The sequence below is a fragment of the Podarcis cretensis genome (genome assembly GCF_951804945.1).
Source record: "Podarcis cretensis genome assembly, chromosome: 6".
Taxonomy (NCBI): domain Eukaryota; kingdom Metazoa; phylum Chordata; class Lepidosauria; order Squamata; family Lacertidae; genus Podarcis; species Podarcis cretensis.
The window spans coordinates 80,285,602-80,310,988 of NC_137175.1; the positions used below are offsets into that span (position 1 = coordinate 80,285,602).

Sequence of the window (25,387 nt, forward strand, 5' to 3'; positions counted from 1 at the left end):
CACCAAGGTTGCAGGTTTGATCCCAGCTGCATTGCAGTGGGTTGGACTAGATGATCCTCAGGGTTCTGAAATTCTATGGTTTTGATTTAAAACAACAGCAACTGATGCCTTCGCTATGTGAGTGAGATTTTTTCTAATGCTTTCGAGAAATCGAAGGCTACCCAGCAATGTTAGAGGTTAATAATTGAAATGCTAGCTTTGGATCTTAATATAAATGTTTCTGTGCCTGTACTAATGACCAAAGACTTCGCCGTACAACTGAATAATCATCACATTAATATATTTTTTTAAAAAATAAACCTTTGTAACTGGAACATTTCCTGGAACAAAACAGGATGTGTAGAGTACGTTTTCCTCATTGTGCCAAGTGCCCAGTACTGATTCATCGCCACAGATGTTCATTCTTTTTATATTTCATGTTTTTGTGGATGTACATCATACTAGTCAACTCCTCATAATAGTCTAAATCCTGATCGTTTGTGCCAATTTTGCCCCAGCATTGTAGAACCACTTTGGCTGTGTACACACTATACTTCTCAAGCACATTTGAAGCATGCTTTTGTCCAGTGCTTTTTTTCTGGGGGGACGCAGGGGTACACATACCCCTAAACATTTTGTGAATCTGAGTTTGGCCTCATTGAGGGGCAGTGTTTCAATATGAGGAGGAAAATGAGAGTACCCCTAAACATTTTTTAAGAAAAAAAGGACTGCTTTTGTCCACTCAAAGAATTCTGGGCACTGTTAAGGGTTTCTGGGAATTGTAACTCTCTGAGGGGTGAACTACAGTGCACAGAATTCTTTGAGGGGACAAAAACATGGGTTAGGGGGCTACTGAGGAGGCAGCAAATCCAGCCTCCAAGGAGTGTATTGCCTGCTACTGCAGTGCACTCCTTGAAAGCCGAATCTGCTGCCCTTGTGGATTCTGCCACCTGAGGCAGTCACCTCACCTTGCCTCATGGGTGGGTCAGCCCTGCAAAGACACTCTGTGTCTTTAAAGCTTCATTCTTGCATCCTGCAGTAAGAATCCTAACAGCAACGTTGTTTTTGGTTCGTTTTATTTTCTCCTGTTATTTTCCCCACCTTGGTGCGACATATGCGAGTGGATAAAATAATTTTTTATTTTTTAAAAAAGAGACAAGATAAGGAGCAGATGGGACTGGGAATAAGCTTAGTATGGAGAAAGCAGGATTTGAAATGTGAGAACGTAGTGGTCCTTAAATAAAGAACTTCACGTGAAAGATGTGTGCAATTGTAGTGGTTGCGTTGGTGGGAGCAAATTTTATAGATGCCATAACCCAGATTAATCAGTAGCCTGGAGATATTAAGATGTTGTTCAAGCTTGGTTTGTTTTGTGCCATATAACATATGGAGGCATTTGGGAGAACTGGTCCGGAACAGAAGGAAGATCAATGATATGATAATTAATTTTGAGTGTAGGTGTGAGAGAATGCCTTGATTTATACCACCCAGATGGTGAGTACTGTATACATCCGTTACTGGCAATGATAACTATAAGCTGGGCTTGTAGAATGTTTTAGAGATTTAAGTGCTCCACGAAGGAAACCTTAAGTGTTGGTAAAAGGAATAGTGATGTCATGGCAGCATTGTACCAAAATGTCCCCCTTTCAAGTTAGCTCCTTTTCATTGAGTTGTCAACTAAATGGGGAGAGTCTTGCTCAGAGAATGGAGATGGGGTGGGAAGAGTCTTAGCCAAATTTCTGCCCGTTAAGAAAGTTCGCTTGGATTCACAGAATTTCCACTGATTTATACCTAAAACAGGAATCAATGCAAATTTGGAACATCCAACTCAGATCTGTATTTCTAAGGAGTTTAGAAGGAATTTAATTGCATTCATAGAATCAGAATTAATGGTTGTAACCTGCAGTGTTGTTCCATTGCCTCAAGGCCTTCTGCATGGACGTCAGGAATTGGCTGGATAAGGAAGAGTGGTGGGAGCCCTCTGCCCAGGAGCCCCCAAGAGAGGGATCCAAAGATGGTGACTTAGGTCCCAGATCCTGGTGGTGGGACACTGAGGAGCAGCCTGGAGAAGGGAGGTGCTAGATACAGGGGGGTTGAGTAATCAAGAAGGGTCAGGAGAAGGAGGGCCTTCCAGGACAGGGTTAGAGGCTGGGAGTTGCAATTTGAGCGTGACAGTCCGAGTCCTGCTGGCTCTCCTACCCCACTGACAACCCACCCCAGGAGAGTTCTGCATGTTGCTGAGCAACAGGCCAGACAGGTCCAGAGCAGAAGTCCACACCCTCAAGGCAGCCTTCATCTGCTTGAAAGGTTAAAAGAGGCAGGTGGAGCTAGTGGTCAGTTTCAGCAATGTCAGCTGGATTAATATGAACCAGAGGATTCTGCTCTGTTGTTATTTTCTGTTAATAAACAGCTAATTGCATTCCGTGCTTCTCGTGTGTGTGCCTGCCCTGTGGTTCGCTTGGCTCCTTGACATTGCACAACAGAATTCCATCTACCCACCCCGCTCTGCTGCCCATGTGTCCCCATATATGTTATGGGTTTCTTCTCAACTCTCTGGAGCAGATTTGGGAAGGTGAAGGGGGAAGTTGAATACAATCATTGTTTTATTTATAACACACCTTTCTTCCAAGGAAAGCAAGATGGCATAAATGGTCCCCATGCCATTTTAGCCTTACAACTACTTTGTGAGATGTGCTAGTATGATATATAGTGGCTCCTCTATGGATTCTCTATTCCTAAAATTACCGAGGTGTCATGGGAAACAGGCATAGGATAGTCCATCCAAAGATGAAGATGAGACAGAATGAGACAACCTCTCATAGGCATAATCTTTGATTACTATGCCTATTTAATTTCTGGTGTAATAGGCATACATGCCACCTGTATAACATAAGTGCTTGACCTAAAGAAAGAATGGAGGAACAGGAGAGCACAAAATGTAAGGAAATAAATAGTAGGATGGCTGGATGGGAGTGAAACAGGGTACAAACATATCAGGGACTAAGTGTAAAGGTAAAGGTAAAGGGACCCCTGACCATTAGGTCCAGTCGTGGCCGACTCTGGGGTTGCGGCGCTCATCTCGCTTTATTGGCCAAGGGAGCCGGCGTGCAGCTTCTGGGTTATGTGGCCAGTATGACTAAGTATGACAACGCAGGTGGCGCTGTGGGTTAAAGCCTCAGTGCCTAGGGCTTGCCGATCGAAAGGTCGGCGGTTCGAATCCCTGCGGCGGGGTGCGCTCCCGCTGCTCGGTCCCAGCGCCTGCCAACCTAGCAGTTCGAAAGCACCTCCGGGTGCAAGTAGATAAATAGGGACCGCTTACCAGCGGGAAGGTAAACGGCGTTTCCGTGTGCGGCTCTGGCTCTGGCTCTGGCTCTGGCCAGAGCAGCAATGTCACGCTGGCCACGTGACCCGGAAGTGTCTCCGGACAGCGCTGGCCCCTGGCCTCTTAAGTGAGATGGGCGCACAACCCTAGAGTCTGTCAAGACTGGCCCGTACGGGCAGGGGTACCTTTACCTTTACCTATGACTAAGCTGCTTCTGGTGAGCCAGAGCAGCACACGGAAACGCTGTTTACCTTCCTGCCGGAGCGGTACCCATTTATCTACTTGCACTTTGACATGCTTTCGAACTGTTAGGTTGGCAGGAGCAGGGACCGAGCAATGGGAGCTCACCCCGTCGTGGGTATTCGAACCGCCAACCTGATTGGCAAGTCCTAGGCTCTGTAATTTAACCCACAGCGCCACCTGCGTCCCTCGGACTAAGTGCAGTTCTGCTCAAATTCGAAACACTTGGGGGAGTCACTCATTTGGTTGCTCCCTGCCCTCTCCCCCATCCTGGGTTATTTTATTGGTGCAGTCCAGGCATTAAAGATGGAGAACATCTGCATATCATGGCAATTGGAATGAAGTGTTATACCCACTTAACAACAATTTACTGACTAACAAAGTCTATTAGGAATAATTTAGTATCAATGATAAGCTTTCTTCCCCCACTTTGGTAATTGTACCGGTGTTTAATTGTGCTGTAAATAAAACTGCATGCTTTGCTTCCCAAATAAATGCTGCAATAAGGTGCTTTAATTGAGCCAAGGTAGAAAAAAGAGTAGCCTTTTGCTTGAATGAACTGGAATCTAGGACGGAACAGTCACTTTCCCCACAGAAAACAGGGCTGAAAATGAAAGGAAAGAGAGGGCATGATTTAGAAGCAAATATCATTGGCTTTGCAGCTGTTGTCACTGACTGCTGCCAGCATTGCAGGTTTTGCCAGTTGTGATTATAGTTGTGTGCATTTTTCTCTTTTGACTAAAGAGAGAACCTGGAGCCAACAATTTACAGTACTTACAAATAGGAAAAGAATGCCTACTCCAACTGTGAATTTAAGCTCTAGTCTGGTAGACAAAAGCGACCAAAAATTGCATGCGGGTGAGTGAATCAGGTTCCATGCAGGAGATTGAGCATAGAAATGTGGCTCCTGTCCTTCCTCTGCCAGCTCCTAATTGGGATTGTTAAAAAGAAGTTATAGGCTAGTCATTTCGGTGGCCTTATTTACAAGACTGACTTACTCCCATACTAATTTGCCTTTGGAAGTTCTCCTTTATCCCCTGCCATCTGAGGTAAGATAGGTGGTGACCAGAGACAAAGGTGTCTCAGTGGTACAGCCCCGTTTGGGGAATTCCCTCCCCAGAGAAGGCTGCCTGGATGCCAACGTTGTTAGGCAAATATATTTGACTCTTCTGGGTTTTAAAACTGAGGTATTTTGTTGCTGCTGTGTTTTGTTCATTTTTGTTTGGACCCTCTGTATTGAGTTTTGTTGTTGTTGTTGGAATTTACATGAACAGCCCAAGATGTGTGTGTGTGTGATACACACTCAGAGAGAGAGAGAGCTAGCTTTAAAAATTAGGTATAATAAAGGGTTTTATCTTTGAGATACTAAACAGGGCCAGCGTTACCATTAGGCAGTCTGAGGCAGTTGCCTCAAGTGGCAGAATCTTGGTGGGATCCAGGAACAGCAGATTCTGCCACTGTGCCTGCTGCTGCTGCATCGCCAAAGATGCCTGCTGCTTCTGAAGCATGTGACCTCGGCACCAATTTGGGAGGCCAAGGTGACTGCTTCACCAGTTCCTTCTGGCACTGAAGCAGCTGTTGTCATCGCCTCCAAAATGGCATCGGTGCAAGGCCTGTGGCCTACCCTTCTCTGCCTTCAGCGGCAGCTGGACCAGAAGCAGCCAAAAGACCAAGCCACATCTTCTTCAGTGCTCTCCTGGCTTTCGGCTCTCCTGGCTGGTTCGCCACTGCCTCCTGGCTCTTCTGATTGGTTCTTTATTCCCGGGCTTTCATTTGTCTTGTGCTCACAGCTGCAACAAGGAGTTACTTTAAACCAGACTGAGAAGTACAGGTCTTTTGATGCTTGTTTTAAAAACCTGCATTTACTTAGAAATAATCCAGCTGCTTGCAGCTGGGGGTGTAGTGTGTTCTGGATTTATAGTTGGATGGTTTGTTTGGTTTTTTTAGCTGCCTTTACTCAGAAGTAAGCCCAGCTAATTACTCTGAAATCTGGTTCCAGTTAACAATAACAATAACAATAACAATAACAATAACAATAACAATAACAATAACAATAACAATAAATATTTATACCCCACCCTCCCCAGCCAGAGCCAAGCTCAGGGCAGCTAACACCAATAAAATTACAATAAAATATAATGGGGGAGGGGGACAAACAAACAAAAAACTAACAAAAAAATAGTTTATTAAAATATGGGTTAAAATACAATTTAAAATGCAGCCACATTTTAATAGTAGCCCATAAATCAAAACCATAAGGGAAACATAAGGGTCAGACTGAGTCCAAACCAAAGGCCAGGCGGAACAGCTCTGTCTTGCAGGCCCTGCAGAAAGATGTCAAGTCCCACAGGCCCCTATTCTCTTGAAACAGAGCATTCCACCAAGTCAGGGCCAGTACTGAAAAGGCCCTGGCCCTAGTTGAAACCAATCTAACCACCTTGCGGCTTGGGACCTCCAAAGTGTTGTTATTTGTGAACCTTAAGGTCCTCCATGGGGCATACCAGGAGAGGCGGTCCCGTAGGTACGAGGGTCCTAGGCCGCATAGGGCTTTAAAGGTCAAAACCAGCACCTTAAACCTAACCCTGTACTCCACTGGGAGCCAGTGCAGCTGGTAAAGCACTGGATGAATGTGATCCTGCGGCAAGGACCCCGTAAGGAGCCTCACTGTGGCATTCAGCACCCGCTGAAGTTTCTGGGTCAGCTTCAAGGGCAGCCATGCGCAGAGCGAGTTACAATAACCAAGCCTGGAGGTGACTGTCGCATGGATCACTGTGGCCAGATCAGGGTGAGAAAGGTAAGGGGCAAACTGCTTGAAACGGCAGAGATGGGAAAATGCCACCTTTGCTGTGGCTGCAACCTGTGCCTCCATGGAAAGGGAGGCGTCGAAGGTTACACCCAACCTCTTGACAGAAGGCGCTGGCACTAACTGAGCCCCTGCAAGAGATGGGAGTTGCCCCCCGACCCCATGTCATCCCAACCCACCCAGAGGACCTCTGTCTTACTTCAACTGGCTTCCATGCAGCCATCCAGCCACAGCTTGCAAGCATCTGGTCAGTGTGTCCAGGGCTGAGACAGGGTGGCTGTCCATCAAGAGATAAAGCTGGGTGTCATCAGCATATTGATGACAACCCAGCCCAAACCTCCGGAAAATCTGGGCAAGGGGGCGCATAAAGATATAAAAGTGCATAAGGTCAAAACCTGTCTTGGGGCATGTATAGACGCGGATAGGATTGGGATGCATGCTTCAACTCTGGTCCCAAAGCACTTCTTATTGTTGTGGTTCTGGCTGCAGTTTGTATGTGTGCCCTTCGTTTGTGTGTGTGTGTGCTCAGTTCTGTTGAAATGACAAAAAATATTTATTTTCCCTGGTTTAATGTATTCCACAGCCAGAGTAAGTGAGTAACTATGTGCTTTGGACAGGCATGATGGGGGCAATTTAGCACCTGTTAAGTGTTTGATGTCTTAGTCAGGTTAAGTTATTTTTGTGAGCTTCTTTTTGTGATAGAGGAAGGCTGCAGAGTAGCATGTATTGGAGCTGTTTTTAGAAGTCTGGTATTGCATTCCCCGCCCCCCCCCCACCAGACAAAGCAAAATTTCTTCCACAGGTGTCACCTTCACCAGAGTGGGGTGTCCTTGTGTGGTTTGCCTCTGCTTCCAAAATGTCTTGGGCCAACTCTGCTACCCAAACATTCTAAAATGGTTCAGTTTATTTTCAGTGGTACCTTGGGTTACAGATGCTTCAGGTTACAGACGCTTCAGGTTACAGACTCCACTAATCCAGAAATAGTACCTCGGGTTAAGAACTTTGCTTCAGGATGAGAACAGAAATCGCGTGGCGGCGGCGCGGCGGCAGCGGGAGGCCCCATTAGCTAACGTGGAACCTCAGGTTAAAAACAGTTTCAGGTTAAGAATGGACCTCCAGAACGAATTAAGTTCTTAACCCGAGGTACCACTGTACTTTTCAATCAGCACAGGCAGCAGAACTTCAATTAAAACCAGACTGTGATTAGATAAAAAGGAAAGCTCAATCATCCAAAATAAATAAATAAACACAAGGCTTTTAAAGTCTTCATAATAAACCATCTAAAAGTTAGCATTGTCAACAGCTGGGGAGGAAACTGGGGGACACCTGGGTTGACAGCAGTACATGTGAAAAGGATCAAAGGGTTTTATCAGTAAACCACAAGTTTAACAGTGAAAGCTTCCAGACTGCCTCTGTTTTCCAGTGGGAGGATTCAATCACTTAGCAGTAGTTTCAAGTTGCACAATTATGGGTGATTGGGAGGTCTTGCTTGCACAACAAAACCACTTTCCCAAGACTTTGGGCGATAAGGAAAACGGCAGGAAAATGCACTGAAAAGTGTATGATAACCCTTGTGTTGATGCAATATCCTCTGAACTCCTCACAAACAAATCAGAATGAATGAAATAGCCAGAGACGACTAATCTCCCTGAACAAAAGTTTATTCGTTTGTTGTGGGCATCCATTTGTCTGAAGAGACAATGGAGTGCACCTCCGGGGGGTGGGGGTGAAGTCAAGCAGCTGTGTAACAGCACCAAAGTGACTTCCCTGGGGTGAAAGCCTGGGCAATGTGTATGGGAGTCCTGGGTTGCCCAGATGACAAGGTCCCCTGCCTCCACCCCGGACCTCGCTGATGTGGTCCAAAGGAAAGCAGAGCAATACATTTGGCACCAATCTGGCTGCAGGAATTGCCAGAAGGATGTGGACAAGGTGCCATCCAACCATCTTAGGGACTCCACTCTGGATTTGTGTAGGCTTTCCTCCTTAGCCTTTTCTTCTCCTGAAGCTATCCCACAAGGCAGTGGTGGTTTAGAGTCAGAGTTTCCTTCTCCTAGATGGGCTACTCTCCCAAGTGGATGAGCCCTATCTGCCCCACACTTCCCTTTGAAGCATGAGCAATAGCCGCCTTCTTGACCATTGGCCCCACAACTGGTTTCATCTGCTCAATCCACTGGGAGCCTATCTTCACATGTCTTCGAGGGTTTGAGACCCCAAGCTGTTTCTGGGGGGTGGGCACATGCCGACAGCTTCTATACTTAGATACACACATAAAAATAAATAAATCTCTAAGCAATGCACATTTCAAACCAATAGACAACATCATTGCAACCAATGGGCTCAAAACACAAAGGGCTGGGGGGAGAAATTCATGTGTGATAGATTGTAAGACTCTCCTTGTTAGAGTTTTTTAAGCAGAGCATATCAAGGAGGGTTTTTAAGTGAAGTCTGGATGGCCACTTATCAAGGAAGCTGCAGAAGTAGATTTCTTGCATTGGCAGGGGGTTGAACTAGGTAACCTTTTCAGGGTCCCTTCTATCTATATCTATAATGTACGATTCTATCTACCTGGGAAGCCTGTTTCACAAAAGCAGCAGTTCCCAGAGTGGTTTAACAATCTATCTCTCTTCACAGGGAACTCTGGAAACTGTATCTCTGGGAGACTAATAGCAGCCTTCTAACAACTCAGCATCCTATAGCTCCCAGAATTCTTTGGGAGAAGCCATGACTGTTTAAAGTGGTACCATAGTTCTTGAAATGTATGGTGTGAATTAGGGGATGGCTGTAGCAGGTGCCAGATTGACAGACCCTCCAAGTGTCTCTATTTCCCAGGGAAACCCCTGATTTAGAGAAGCCGTCCCAGTTTCTGATTTGATCCCAGAATGTCCTGCTTTTCCTTAGGATGTCCCTATTTTCATTGGAGAAATGTTGGAGGGTGTGGAGTTATCTGACTCCCAAGCCTTGTGAAGGCAATCCTGTATAGGGAATTTTTTTAAAAAAAGAAAATGTTTAATGGTTTATTATGTTTTTAATCTATGTTGGAAGCTGCCCAGAGTGTCTGGGGCAACCCAGCAAATGTGTGGGGTATAAATAGTAAAATTATCATTATGGAATGGGATGTCCCTATTTTTATCGGAGAAATGTTTGAGGTCTTGGACTGATGCCAGACTGGTCAGTAACCAACACCTTGGTCCACATCTATGTCCGCTTTCAAAAGTGGCAAGGACGATGGTAAGCACCTGAACACAGGTACAGACAATTAGCACGCAGGTACAAAATAGTGTGCAAACACCACCACATGCTAAATGCGTGCACAGTTTGTGTACCTATGTACACAACAGCTGAGCTGTACAAATCAAGAAGTGTATACTCTTTCACATAAACACTTGTAAATGTGTAGAGATATTTTGAACCTGTGTTCACTGCAAAGTGTGAGCAAGCCTCAGTTGTTTGCTATTAAAGGCCTTGTCTCTTTTCTTTAAAAATAGGCAGCTCATATCCTTGGGAAAATATTGCCACACTACAGTAATTTGCGTGGACAGGCGGAGTCCCCAGATCCTGAGCGGTCCCCCCTGTCATGTGTAATAACGACTCAAGACAACGTGCTATGGGATTAAATTGGCCACAACTTTATTAAATTTCAAATGTGGGTAGACCTTGGCTCAGGCATTGGGCGTTCTCTCTCCCCAGTCCCCAGCCGGGGGGAGCTTCAGGGTTATCCAGTGTGTGTGTGTGTGGGGGGGGGATGGGCCGGCTCTGGAGAACATATGTTCAAGCAGAGATAGCCGCCCCCGTTACGCCGCTGCCGCAGGGGAGAGCAATGACGACCTTTCGGCGTACGGTCAAAGCCTCCCTTCAGAAACCCCTTTAACGGGGAACCCTGGTATCGCCGCCGCAAAGAGGAAGATGGACTAAAGGATTCCTCCCAAGGCCTGATACCGCCAAAGCTGTGACATTTGCTACGGGAAAGGCGAAACCTGCCAATGCAGGGAAATTCCTTTCCGGCCCTTTAACAGCGACCTTAACGTAGCAGCACCTGCATACCTGTGAAGAAAAGTTAACCTACAAAACCTATGAAGAATTGTTAACCTGCAAAAGAAGACATTAACTGAGTGTGGGGAGGGTAGGAGAAGTTCTGGAGCCAAGTGAGGATTCCCAGGTAAGATCCTCCCTCTATTGTGTGGGCAGGTAATCACTCCCCTACCTGGCCTGGTCTCCTTGGCAACGCTTCCCCCAAGTGGGATTGGACACCTGACTGACGTAGGCGGGGACCTCCAGGTATCCCACCTGAGGGAAGGCAAAGCCAAGCCTATGCTGATGGGGCCGCTCCAGATCTAGGGCTGCGCGCGTCCACGCAAAGGGCGCCTCCAGTTTTAAGCAGGGAGCTGTCATTCAGTTTAGAATATTAATCTTTGCAATATTTCTACATTCTCTCTCTCTCTCTCTCTCTCTCTCTCTCTCTCTCTCTCTGTGTGTGTGTGTAAAACAATTCCTTACAACAGCTTTGAATGGTTTGGGGGCAAGGAACTCCAGTGGTAAACAAGCCTCATACCCTGACACAAGCAAGGTAAGCTCAAGATTAAGAGATCTCTGACATTCAGATAATTATGGCTTGAGTTAAAGAACAATACCGCTCACTGCCGGCTGCCTACAGTGAATCCATCGATTGGGTTTCAGCTGTTTAGATTGTACTCTAATTTACACATTGAATTTCAAGAGCTATAATACATTATAACCAATGCGAGACAGAAGAATCATTAAACTGACCAGATTAATAACCCTCTCCTATGTGGCAAAGGAAGGTAATTGTGTGGTTCCCCCACCCTAGCACAGCTGATATTGAAACCAATGGTGCATCGTAGAAATGGCTTGCTATCCTTCATTTAAGTATAAGCAGTGAAATAAGCAAACTGGATTATTTATTAAATAGTTCAAGATTCATAGACTAGCCTATCACTCTACTGGTAGTGAGTGCGTTGTTCTGAGGTACCTATGTGCCTTTTCCATGTGCAAAAACATTGCTTTGTGTTCCCAGTTCCCCAGACAACTGGGAAATTCAGAGTAACCGTTATTCCTTTTGAGAAAGCAACCCTCCTGAGAAATTTCACTAATCTTATTGAAATTCATAGATCTCTCCTTGAAATTTGCAGGTGTTTTGCCCATTCAGCTGTTACCATGTGTCCTTGCCTACCTACACATAGCCTCAGGTGCTGCAATGAGTCAGTGAGTTTGGCTGTTAACCACAAGGTTGGTTTGTTTGACCCACTCACACAGGGATAGCTGTGGGCAGTATTCCTGCATTGCAAGGGGTCTGACAAATGACCCTGAGGGTCCCTTTCAATTCTACAATTCTATGATTCTATGGAGGGATGCGGGTGGCGCTGTGGATTAAACCACAAAGCCTAGGACTTGCTGATCAGAAGGTCGGCAGTTCGAATCCCCGCAATGGGGTGAGCTCCCGTTGCTCGGTCCCAGCTCCTGCCAACCTAGCAGTTTGAAAGCACGCCAAAGTGCAAGTAGATAAATAGGTACCGCTCTGGTGGGAAGGTAAACGGCATTTCTGTGTGCTGCTCTGGCTCACCAGAAGTGGCTTAGTCATGCTAGCCACATGACCCGGAAGCTTTACGCCGGCTCCCTCGGCCAATAAAGCGAGATGAGTGCCGCAACCCCAGAGTCGGCCATGACTGGACCTAATAGTCAGGGGCCCTTTACCTTTACCTTTTATGATTCTATGTGTACAGTCAAGGAATAAACACTAGGCGATTCAACAAAATTCACAGTCTGCCATGGCAAAAGTTAAGTTTTCTTAGAGGGAAAATTAGCAACAAGACAGTAAGATTTGATATAGGATTACAAAAATAGAGTAAGGTCCCACAATATATTAAAAGCAGTATCACACCACTTTAAGCAGTCATGGCTTCCCCAAAGAATCCTGTATTTTGTTAGGGCTGCTGAGAGTTGTTAGGAAACCTCTATTGCTCAGGCAGGCGCATTATGTGACCCATGAGTGCAGCAAAATAACCAGGGTGTACAACAGTGACGGAATAAAATCAGGCCAAATCTTTGTTGACAGCAGCAGGCAGGACAAGGGTTGGCATGGCATTGGGTCCCAGGATCAGTTCACCATTCCACAAGCCCCCTGTTGATGGAGTGGATCTGCTGGGTTTGGGCTACTCCAAACCAGTGCCATGGGAGTTGGCTAGTGTTGAACCTTGCCGTGGTGCAAGCCAAGCAAGCAAGGCCTCACCTGGGGGCCAGGGTGCAGATTCCAAACAGGCAGATACCGAACCCATGCTTGGGTTTGCTGTGATCATTCCTCCCCTCAGACCCCCTATGGGCTCCCCCATATTATGTTGATCCTGACCAATGCCATTTCTGCCCTCATACAAACCATGTTCTTCCGCCTAACAAAGGAAGGCCATAATTTCACTGAAAGGCCAACCCCCCCCCCCCAACCAAGTGCCAATCAGGTTGAGAGAGAAAAAATCATTTCTGGTTCTGTCAACCAGTGACCCAAAACTGCTCAGTGAAGGTTCTAACCTGATGGTGGGCAGGCGGGAAATTCTCAAAGCAAAATGGCTGTGAGCGCCAGGGGAAGCAGTTTTATATAGGCTTCCCTGTCCTCTATGCAGCAAGGGCTCATGGGATAGCTTTTTCCCATGAGCCCATCGCAGAGCGAGGATACTGGGAAAAACCTTGGCCAGTATTTTGCTGCAATATATGGGCCACAGTACCACTGGTCAAAGTCGTCCCGTGCTCATTGAGAACGGAACGGGGCTTCCCCTTATGCAGCTACAATTACCAGGGTGTCCTGGGAAAAGGGATTGATTGCCAAACCACTCTGAAGACTGTAGCTCAGTTGTCTCCCCACTCCTCCGTGTGTTTCATAGCTCTCCCACTGTCAGTTGTTCACATCAGCATGGCTTCAATCATTTCCGTTTGTGTACACACCAGGAACCAATTGGTGTGAAGCTGGTTTGAGAAACCATGCATTCTGTAACAAAGTACAGAAACATATGCATTTTGGATAATGCCACATGAACTTGGATGAAAAACCCAGCACAAAATTCAGTGTAAGAGTGTGGACACAGCCAGAGTGCCAATAACAGTTTACATGTGTTCCAGGTGGTTCCCCCAACCTGGCAGTTTACAGGGCCAAACCTGCTTACTTTCAGAAGTAAAAATATATCACATGCCACACCACATTCCCACACCCATTTTCTGCATAAGTTTCCCAATTTCTGGGAATGATCCCTATCAGTAGCAATCAACTTTGTTGTAGGCACCTGTCTGTCTCAAGATACAATAGAGTGCTCCTCCGGGGGTGAAGTCATACCACAGCATTAGCAGCACTGAAGTGACTTCCCTGGGGCGCATACCTGGACAGTGTGTATGGAGGTCCTGGGCTGCACAGATGACAAGATCCGCCTCTCAGACTCACTGATGTGGTCCAAAGGAAAGCAGAGCAATACATCTGGCACCAGCTTGGCTGCAGGAGTTACCAGAAGGAGACATACAAGGTGCCATCCAATCATCTTATGGACCATAGCTGTCAACGTTTCCCTTTTTTAAAGGGAAATTCCCTTATTCCAAATAGGATTCCTCACAAGAAAAGGGAAAAGGCCCCCCCCCCAATTTTTTAATTCATTTTATAACACAACTAAACAACACAAACAGAAAAACAAACAATACAAACAAATTCTTGTCTTATCCTTATTTTTTCTAAACATTGTTAGGTGGGCTTCCCCAAGTCCCCCCCATCTGATTTTCATTTTACCTCATCTTTAGCAGTTTACATATATCATAATTTTTAGGAAAAGGGAAAAGTTGACAGCTATGTTATGGACTCCACTCTGGATTTGTGTAGGGTATACTCTCGAGTCTTTTCTTAAACTTTTTTTCTTAAACTTTTCTTAAACATTGGGGGGGGGGGAAACACCCACATCTGCAGGAGTCCCATACATGGTATCTCCAAAATCTTCCAGACATCTTCCCCGTCTGTCTAGCTCAGCCACAGAGTTTTAATCTTGCTGAATTCAAGGCACAGCTTCCCTTCCCACCTATCTACAAGTGATCCTTGAGTTCCCTTCTTGATAGCTGACATGACAAAACAAGGCACCCTTGTGACAGTGACAACAGAGTGACAGACAGACAGCATGGCAGAGCAATTAGGTAGCTGATAAGAGAGAATAAATAAATACTATTGTTGACAAATAGCTGACATAAAAAGGCTAATACATGATACATGATAAGATAGAGCTCAAACAGTAGAATAGAGGCAATTCCCTTCTGGATCACTTGATGGAAGCAGGAACCTGCAGAGATCCCCAGGTAAGATTTGCAAATATCTGCAATTGCAAAGGGAACTGCCAGCTCTTTGTTAGAGAGAAAGGAACTTCAGCTGCACACAGTGTCATAGGAGGCTGGAGGAAACGATCATGCAAATTTAGCAGGACCAAATAAATTGGGCCAATATTTATTTTATTTTTTAAAAAAATCCAGTAAAGTCATACCTCATGTTACGTTTGCTTCAGGTTGAGCGTTTTCAGGTTGTGTCCCTCGGTGACCCGGAAGTACCAGAAAAGGTTACTTCCGGGTTTCGCCGCTAGCGCATGGACAGACGCGCATGGACAGATGCACAAAATGACGTCACGTGCATGTGCAGAAGCGGCGAATTGCGACCCACGCATGCGCAGACGCGGGTTGCATTCTGCTCATGTTGCAAACAGGCCTCCAGAATGGATCCCATTCGCAACCAGAGGTACCACTGTATATATTGTATTTTTCACTCTATAAGACGCACCAGACCACAAGACGCACCTACTTTTTGGAGGAGGAAAACCAGAAAAAAAATATTCTGAATCTCAGAAGCCAGAACAGCAAGAGGGATCGCTGCACAGTGAAAGCAGCAATCCCTCTTGCTGTTCTGGCTTCTGTGATAGCTGCACAGCCTGCATTTGCTCCATAAGATGCACACACATTTCCCCTTACTTTTTAGGAGGGAAAAAGTGAGTCTTATAGAGCAAAAAATACGGTATATGAATCAGAGCATGTGGAAGCAGGGAAGACTTCCCTCTACCTCATGACCTTGATCCAGGAGCTATTCTTAGCAAAAGTAGACGGTGTGATAGCAAAAGCTATCTTGTGCCAAGTCTAGTTTGGCCTGAACCATGGTTCAGTTTTAACAAGATTTTCTAGCAAAGCCGCTGCTATGCTCTGGAATTAACTGCACTCTGCATTCATTCACCCCTTCACTGATGCCGGCAAAATTATAATTAATAGGTGCTGTATTTCTGTGAGGAATACCAGTCTAAATGGAGCATTCACACAGGCTGACCCCACACTGCAGATATTTCACCACTGCTATTTCTTTTTCTTCCTCTTTTTAAAGGACAACTTTCCCACTCTAAAAATTTATCACATTCTTTGTAATTGCTTAGCTTCAACGAGAGGAGAATTGTATTTCTATGCTCCAGCAATAATATTATTTGCAGGAGGATTATATAAGCCATAAGTCTTTGTCAAAACCAATTACTGGAATTTTCAAGAAGCACTCCTAACTATTAGAGAAACTTCTGAAGCAAATGGAGGCACTAGATCCGTGCTGTTTAAAATTACCCTGTTGGGCTTCAGCCAATATTCAGGTAGTATGAGGACAATGGCACCACATAGGGATGAATGTTCTGCTTCCCTGGCTGGTTTCCCAACAGCCTGAAGAAATAGAGCCATTAATCTTCTTATTTAATTTTACAGGTGTCACCTATATCTAAGTTTCTGAGAATTATTTTCACCTGTTTTCCCTTCAAGAGAACAGGAAGGGGAGATTTGGATGCAGAGTACGAGACTGCCAAAGCAATTTTTGTTTGAGGTATTGCGTTTCGGGTCGCTTTACCAAGATTGGAAGAATTATTTTTCCTTCACAAATGGAAATCATGTGATTATGTACAAAATATACTTGCAGGATAGAGGTGGAAGAAAAAGCTTCCCCTCTCCCCTTACTACTTTTTTTATGAGCTCTCTAGGACTGATAGATAGAAGCCTACCTAATAATACAATAATGAACAATAGAATAATAAATAATATAGCTCCAAAAAAGCAACATTAGAAAGTAAGTTGGTACAGAGGTGGCAGCTGCCATTTACTAAATCAAACTATTGATCCACCTGTCATAGGAGAGTTTTAGGTAAGGGTTCCTCCCAGACCCACCTGGACACACCAAGGATTGAATCTGGACCATTTGAATATAGAACAGGTGAGCTAATGGAAACGGCATTCCATTTTTAGTATGGCCAACAGCTAGATAATAGCATGGTTGTATCTCCTGTTGGTTTATGTCACCAGGGAATTTTGAGTATGTTAGGAAATTTCATCCTTCATAAGCATTGAAAAACAAGCAAACCCAGAACTAAAATAAGAATGTTGTTACATACAAGAACTTATGCTCATGAGAGGACTGGAAACAATCTCAAAATGTGAGGAACTGGACCTCCACTCAGGTGCCCCCACCCACTCTAAGCAGTGCAGGATTTAGAGCATTGCAGGAGGCTTCTCTGCACAGGAGTTGAGGGGGTACAAAATAACAATACAGTGGTACCTCGGGTTACATATGCTTCTGGTTACATTCGCTTCAGGTTACAGACTCTGCTAACCCAGAAATAGTACCACGGGTTAAGAACTTTGCTTCAGGATGAGAACAGAAATTGTGCTCCAGCGGCGCGGCGGCAGCAGGAGGCCCCATTAGCTAAAGTGGTGTTTCAGGTTAAGAACAGTTTCAGGTTAAGAACAGACCTCCAGAATGAATTAAGTACTTAACCCGAGGTACCACTGTACATCCCCAGTGAAGGCCTCTGTTTTTAAGCATAGATGAAGTCTAAGAAGGGTGTTGGCTATCACATAATCCTTCATTTCCCTTTTCTCCACAGGTCAAAGGTATTATTAGATAAGGTGCCCTATGACTGTAGCTTGACTAACTCTACTGCCATTTCAACATCCCTTTATTAAGGCATCCTTCTATTTCCTTGCACATCTTCTTCAGCGAAATTGTCCCAACTTGAGCATCCCGTAAACTAAGCCTTGATATTTAATAAATACTTGCTGCAATTTTCCCTTTATATGTGAAATGGCTTGCTTGAATATCTCAAATGCGGAGATATATAATATTAGCATACTGTATCCGAACGAGCCACTTTTCTCTGCACCTAAAATTGTCCAGAGTAATGGTAAAAAGTAATTCTGAAGGTTATATTAAGTATAATGGGATGCAATCAGAGCACAACCACAAATCTTTTGAAGTTGTTATAAACTGTGGTGCAAACCAGTTCCTCGCCGACAGTTTGCTGAGCATTTCAATGAGGCTCAAGAGCCCAAGCTATCTATTTCAATTCCATTCCATACATGGCAAATCTTATCATGCTGCAATACGCACTACCAAAATTCAGATCTGAAAAAAGGAAAGAATCTGGCACTTTAAAATCTAGGTGCTCCCCAGATACCTGCACCAATAAAAATCCAATTGTAAAATAAATACACAGCTAATCCTATTTACCTTTCCACTTGTCTCTTGTAAACAAAAACCCTCTGTCCCTATTTTGCCATTGGGGGAGTTGTCAAGGATGCCTTTTGAACATTTTGTTAGTGTGTTCACATGCACACTAGAATGATTCTGGTGCCTGGTCCCTTCCTTGGGCCTGTAAAAATAAAGAAATCTTTTCACAAGAAGGAGCTGCTCAAGAGAGCCGGCCTCTATCTCCTCAGGTTGCGCAAGTTAACGGCAAAGAGTACTTTGCTGCGGATTTAGCCCAGGCATATTGCCCAAGGAATATTATCAGTCTCCATGAGGCTGTTCTTAGTAGCAGGCAGTTCAGACTTCCGCATGGGTGCCCAGGGGTGGGGGCAAGAGCATGGTCAATGCTGGGGTGAAGCCAGTTGACCGTGACTGCTGGCTGCATAGAAGCAGCTGCTCACGCCTAGTCTAGTGCAGTCGAGATGTCTACTCCACACCAATGCATGAGTGTTCACATGTAGGAGCATAGCCAGCAGTGCAGCCCTGCTCTGTGATAATTGTACGGCACAGCCTTCATGCCACTCCCAATGAAGGGGTTAACCCCTCCTTCAATAGAGGCAGGGATTCTCCTTGTTCCAACCCCAAGGTTAGAACTTACCATGAAGGTAAGGCACCCTCTAGGGCAGCCTTTCTCAACCTTGGGTCCCCAGATGTTTTTGACCGACAACTCCTATCATCCCTGACCTCTGGTCCTGTGAGCTAGGGATCATGGGAGTTGTAGGCCAAAAACATCTGGGGACCCAAGGTTGAGAACCACTGCTCTAGGGTTATTCTTTACAGCAGTGAGCTGCTGGTAGCAGTTCCATCAGGTGGGTGCAACACTTGGCGTTTTCATTCATGGGCAGCAATGGTTGGGCTCGTGCCCAACACAAGGAGGGGCCAGAGCCATCTATCTAATGCTCACTCTCACCCATATCCTCCTCCCCGCTGAGTTTTACAAGGGGTAACACTAAGACGTGTATCTGAAGAAGTGTGCATGCACACGAAAGCTCAAACCAATAACAAACTTAGTTGGTCTCTTAGGGGCTACTGGAAGGAATTTTTTAATTTTGTTTCAACCATGGCAGACCAACACGGCTACCTATCTGTTACTAGAACTAAGACAATGGAAGGGGAAGCTGACAGGCAGGGCCACTGCCTGGGCTGGATGTCAGCAAGAAGGCAATTGCAGGTGGAGGGTTGGCTGAGGACAGACTGGGGTTGGTGGGACAGGGCTCCATTTATTCTAATGGACCAGCCCCTACGGATTTAGGAAGCAGGGCTTCTCATTCAGGTAGCTGCACTGTTTGTTGCTCCCACTTCTTTCCAGCTCCAGTGGTGACTGATGGAAGCACAGGGTGATGCAAGCTTGTCCTCTCCACAACCTTTAGGTGTCAATGCTGCTGCAATGGGTGCTAAGAGTCATGGGGATATTTCCCTCCTTTGGAATTGTGCCATGTAACAAATGGTGAGGTAGAAACTGATTTGTTTGCCTCTACAGAACAAAATGGGACGCAGGTGGCTCTGTGGGTTAAACCACAGAGCCTAGGACTTGCCGGTCAAAAGGTCGGTGGTTCGAATCCCTGTGATGGGGTGAACTCCTGTTGCTTGGTCCCAGCTCCTGCCCACCTAGCAGTTCGAAAGCACATCAAAGTGCAAGTAGATAAATAGGTACCGCTCTGGCGGGAAGTTAACGGCGTTTCCGTGCGCTGCTCTGATTCGCCAGAAGCGGCTTAGTCATGCTAACCGCATGACCCGGAAACTGTACGCCGGCTCCCTCGGCTAATAAAGCGAGATGAGTGCCGGAACCCCAGAGTTGGTCACGACTGGACCTAATGGTCAGGGGTCCCTTTACCTTTACCTTACAGAACGAGATTATAATCAGTGCCATTTTTATAGAAAAAGAGGTGCTGGAACTCACCATGAACACCTCCCTCGGTCTCACAGAATGGCAATGACGCTCACCTGAGAGGTGCTGGAACTGAGTTCCAGAGAGTTCCAGCTGAAAAAAAGCCCAGATTATAATTATTACTGCAATACTCTTAAATTATGTTACTGAAGCTAGAACTCTTTCTCCCTGCTGACGCGAGAGCTGCCCTTCAATTGATCCAGTTCTAAAAGCAAGAAGATAGAACCAAAACAACGGCCCATTCTTCCTGAGAAAGAACACTTAATTTAACCCACCCTTACATCCAGTCTCCTGCCTGCTGGATGGCTGTGATAAATGTTTTTGCACAATATACACATTTGCTCAAATACGAAGAGTAACAAGGAAGCGATAAGGGGGTTTAAGATTAATGAAGTGTAATATAACCACTGCAAATTTAACTTGAATGCCAGAAGTGGAAAAATCCTGTTTTTAAGGCATATTACCCACTAGACTAGTTTGTCAAAGGAGGAAGGTTACAGAGGTGCCAACCACAATGTTCTCAGGATGACAAAATAAGACACTTAAGAGATTAGAAGAAATGATAAGCTTGTAATAACAGAACAGTCTGGATAGCCCAGGCAGTCTCTTCCAGACAGAAGATCTCTGACGGTGTGACATAAAATAAATATAGGCACACGGAGCCAAACTCTTTAGGAAGACAAAAGTGAGGGTGCTTGCAACCGAGATGGATTCAAGTCAATGGGAGTTCAGTCACCGACTTGAACAGGGAATGGATTACTTGACATAATAAATAGTTCCTTGGGTTTCTGTTCCAAAGAAAAATGTAGCAGAACACAAATCTTCTTGCGACAAATGAAATATAAATACCAGCTCCTTAAGAGAATTGGCAAATAATACAGGGTCAGCGCTAGGATACCCTCCAACATTCCTCAGATGAAAAGAGGGAAATTTCTCACTCCTCTACAACTGACCCTCCTTGGCCCCCAATTTTTGTACCTCCCCAGAGTATTTCTTTTCAGAAGAAGGGATGGGCCACCAGCACTACACTAATGGAACACAACACACACACCACCATCCTGAGAAAACCCCTTAATCCCATTTTTTAATGCAAAAAATCAAGACTCCTTGCACTCCACTCCGCTCCCCCTTTCTTCCCACCCAGGGTTCGCCTGCCTCAGAGCCGGCACATGGTGCGAGGCTGGGCCGCAACAGTAGCAACCTCTCTTCCTCCTTTTTTTAATAAATATTTTTATTGGTTTTTAACATACAAAATTATAAAACATACCACACAATTTATCACAAATACATTCTTATTGAACTTCCATCAGCACCTCTGATAATCCTCCATCTTAATCACTTCTTATGCATTTCCTAACTTAATATTGCCTTTACATCTCTTAACATATCATCTCTACAAACGTCGTCTGGTCATCACAAATACTTTTCAAATAATCCGTAAATTTACTCCAGTCTTCGGTAAATTTCTGGTCCCACCGGTTTCAGATCCTTCCCGTTAGTTTGTCAAGTTCCGCATAGTCCATTAATTTCATCCTCCATTCTTCCATCGTTGGTAATTCTTCTTGCCTCCATTTTTGGGCCAATAGTATTCTTGCTGCTGTTACTGCATATAGAAAAAACTTACATTCCTTTCTATTTATTTCATTTCCAACAATACCCAAGAGAAATGCTTCTGGTTTCTTTATAAATGTATATTTCAACATTTTTTTCAACTCATTATATATCATCTCCCAGAAGCATTTCACCTTTTTACATTCCCACCGCAACCTGTCTTCCTCCTTGCCCGCTCTCCAGCAGCTGCTACGAGCTGCCCAACGGAGGATGCTGGCAGCGGCGGCCATGGAGAAGCAACAGAATGCTCCCTTACAGCTACAACTGCTCAGGAGAAACATCAGCTTAGCAGTCTCTCCCAGTTTAGCAGCGGCACTAGTGGGGGAAATAGGGACATTCCAGGATCAAATCAGAAGCAGTGAGTATGGCAGGAAGATTCAAGGACAATCAATTTTAATTTTTGGGAATGATTCATGTTATTATGTACAGAAGCTGCATTGTTTTACATTTTCTGGATGTCTCATGATCATGTTATAAACTAGTCGTGTTCTATGTTATAAATCAAGCACGACTAGGAGTTGCTTCTCTTTGTTTTCCAATACATTTCTTATCAATTAAAAAATTGGTGCAGCGTGAGCAAATTTTTATTCTGAAAGTGCGGCCCAGAGAAAAAAAGTTTGAGAACCACTGTTCTAAACTCTTGTGAGAACCTTAAATTTAATGCATTTTTATTGTTCTCTGTGATGTTCTCTGATTTTTATATTGTTGTAAGTTGCCCTTGTACTGGAGAAATGGTAGAAGAGAAATTTAAAAAATATATAAATAAAATCTACCCTGGAAAAACGTGTGGCAGTGACTATGCCAGCATATTAGAAAATATGAAACTGCACAGGAGGGTATTGCTGCTGCATTGTGCCAATAGCTCACCTGTCAGCAGCTATTCCACCTGGCTGCAGCAGAGGGAGATGTGAGATAGAGGGAACTGAGATTAACAACCACTTGCCCATTCTCCATCTGCAGAGAGAGGGCTGTGTAATCCTTGAACGGTGCTTTGTAAATAATAATAATAATAATAATAATAATAATAATAATAATAATAATAATATAACAACAACAAAAATGTTAAATATGTTGGTGCTTATTTAGAGATCTACAGCTTACTGGCAATTATCTTTTTTTGCCACGCAGAAATGCATACACAGAGAGAATACTTTTTAAATGGAGGCAGTTCACACATATGGCTAAGAGTTATTCAGTGTTAATTGATCAAGGGAGGAGAGATCTCTCATCTCATACTGTAGAGAGATGACAGTAGGTGCTAAAAATAAATGCTTCCTGCGATAGCAAAGCCACATATCTGGTCATTGCGTGACACCTCACTCAATGAATGCGCATGTGTGAACCAGCCCACCAAAAACTACATTCTTAAGCTCACCAACATAGTTAAAGGTTTTGGTCCCGGTCCTGATTTATAAAAGCAGCATTATCAGCAGGGCTTTTTTCAGTTGGGACTCACAGGAACTCAGTTCCGGCACATCTCAGGTGGGCGCCACTGCCATTATAAGAGAATGAGGGAGGCGTTCATGGTGAGTTCCATCACCACGTTTTCTAGAAAATTAGCACTGATTATCAGCATTATTGCGTAGCAAAATTCTTCTAGGACTCTAGCACCTCAGATGACTTTGAGGGAATCATGTCTTTCAATGCTCCTTCGTGAGAGGGAAAAAACTCTTCAGGAAGAAAACTAGCTCAGGCACCTAATTCCTGATATCTGGTTTTCTATGTATGTTTTCAGAGAGAGAATTCTACCATGCCATCCCCACCTTTTAGTCTGAAATGGTAGAGTCCGGAACCAATGTTAACATATGACCAGCTGTTTATGTACATGCTGAAATTGTCACATTTACTTTACATAACAGAAGTGTATTCTTATTTGTATTACTATTCATTTTTACATAAACGTGTTATCGTTCATGGAGTGGAATGAACGTTTGACAGAGTATTTCCTCCTCCCCACACCTTCTAATTTAGAATACATGTAAAACATTTTAATTGTCCTCCCCCCCCCCATCTTCAGCTGCACCTCTGGCTGCTCTGTGACCATCTAAACATTTTTGTCTTTCAGGTCAACACTCACAGCTATAGATGAATGCCACTGGAGTTTTGCTTGCGCTTAAGGGAGAACAATGCGTGGCTAGGCAGGTGATCTTTTGATTTCGCTTCTAGAGCGAGATCAGTGCTGATGACAGAACAGATGGTCATCTTTGTTGCGGGGCAGGGGGGAAGAAAATTAAAATAACCAGATAGAATTGGGCAGATGTTTGCTTACATCCGTGCATAAATAGAACTAATCCTTATTGGTTAATTCTGCAATCTGGACTCTTGGGCGCAAGGGAAAGGTGATATAGTATACACAAGTAAAATACGCAGTGAGCAAGCCAAACCCATTTAAGATGGAACCTTTGAATATCTATTCCAAAGCAGAAGATACAGAATATGGTGGGCTTATTCTAAAGGGTATGGTCAGCAGAACATTTCTTGAAGCAAGAAGAGCCTTTCTAAATTCTTGCAGTTTCTCTTTGTTCTGAGATTGTTTTATTTGTTTTGCTTTTCCTTGCCAGAGATTGCAGCACATGTGTGATGTATGCAAGTTTCTTCTGTTTTATAGTTTTCATGTTTTTTTGAACAGCATTTCACATTGATCAGCCAGCTAGGTGGATGGCTCTTTCCCCATCCATCTCAGAGTTCCCTACAGCTTTTTCTGTGCATGATGGAATCTGTTACAAAGTCAATGTCTTTGTGATGATTCTCTCTCTAGGTTAAAAAAAAAATCCAGATCTGTGTTCTTTCTATGAGTTCCCAACAGCTGCATCACTCCTGCTGCATTCAAAAAAAGCTGGAACATGGAACCAGACTATGGTCCATAAGGTCAGAAGGAAGACTCATATTTGGGGCAAGTTTGAGTCTGTTATCACTTCACTACTTAGGCTGTTGCAGTAGAAGAGGGAGAGGACACATCATCCTGGCATTCATACATCACAGTGACTTTAAAGCTCTCTGAGATTCCTTGGAAGCCTATCATTGGTTCCTCAATGAGAAGATCAGTGATGCCAGAAAGCTTCCCGAAAAGATAGCTTGCTCTTCATTACTGATGTCCCCGTAGCCCAGAAAAGAGGGTTCAATTGCTTTTAGGCTGTAATCCTGTTAGTGGGAGTTGGTTCTACTGAATTTACTTCTGTTCTGACTCAACATAATCATGATCACACTGTTAGTTGTTGTGGGTGGTGATGATAATGTTGATCCAATAGACTTGACCAATGAACTGGCTATGGACTTTAGCACAGACTCCAGACTTCTCAAATATTTTGTGCAGGTAAATGTGGACAGGATTCCCAGAAGGTAGACAGTTTGAAATCCCCCAGCTCAATAAAATGCTGCTGATCTTGTGACAGTTGCCAACAATTAGCTACCATTTTGTAGCTGCATATTGATTCTACTCACAATATGTAGAACTCTGATACCTGACCCAGGTGATTTGTTTTAACCCCCCCCCCCTTGACCAGTGGCTCATTGAGGTCACGTGTTAGCATAAAACAGCCTCAATCTTCTGAGAAATCATTCAAATGCTTTGGGAGTCATAGTGAATAATCCCTTACTCTTGAATGACGCAGCAATCACATTTATGGTTTGCAAACCCCCCAAGTGTCTCTATTTTCCACGGACAGTCCTGGATTTACAGAAGCCGTCCTTGTGTCTGATTTGATCCTGGAATATCCCCCTTTTCCTTAGGATACCCCTATTTTCATCAGAGAAATGTTGGAGGGTATGGAGTTATGTGATCCCCAAGCCAAGGAAACAAGTAATTATACAACCTTTAGAAGATATCTGCAGGCAGGCCTGTATAGGGAAGTTTTAAAAAAATGTTTTGATGTTTTATTATGTTTTATGTATGTTGGAAGCTACCCGGAGTGCCTGGAGCAACCCAGTCAGATGGGTGGGGTATAAATAATAAAACGATGATGGTGGTGGCCGTGATGGAATAGG

At 44.5% G+C, this 25,387-nt stretch overlaps 2 long non-coding RNA genes across 5 annotated transcripts in view; one reads left to right on the forward strand and one right to left on the reverse strand.

Moving 5' to 3' along the window:
- On the forward strand, positions 1 to 25,300 carry LOC307218939. The gene is made up of 3 exons (XR_013840161.1): positions 1 to 117; positions 23,469 to 23,545; positions 25,133 to 25,300. It is a non-coding gene; the product is annotated as an uncharacterized lncRNA (long non-coding RNA).
- LOC307218882 overlaps positions 1 to 25,387 on the reverse strand; it is a 173,771-nt gene that overhangs the window by 19,709 nt on the left and 128,675 nt on the right. Inside the window, exons 3-4 of one of the 4 annotated variants that reach the window (XR_013840071.1) lie at positions 19,805 to 19,885; positions 4,033 to 4,145 (exon numbers count right to left, since the gene is read on the reverse strand). The exons of 1 other annotated variant lie outside the window; for it this stretch is intronic. This is a non-coding gene — a long non-coding RNA (uncharacterized lncRNA). Of the gene's footprint in view, positions 1 to 4,032; positions 4,146 to 16,974; positions 18,029 to 19,746; positions 19,886 to 25,387 lie in introns of those variants that run through there. 2 more of the 4 variants (XR_013840072.1, XR_013840073.1) reach the window with 2 other exon arrangements.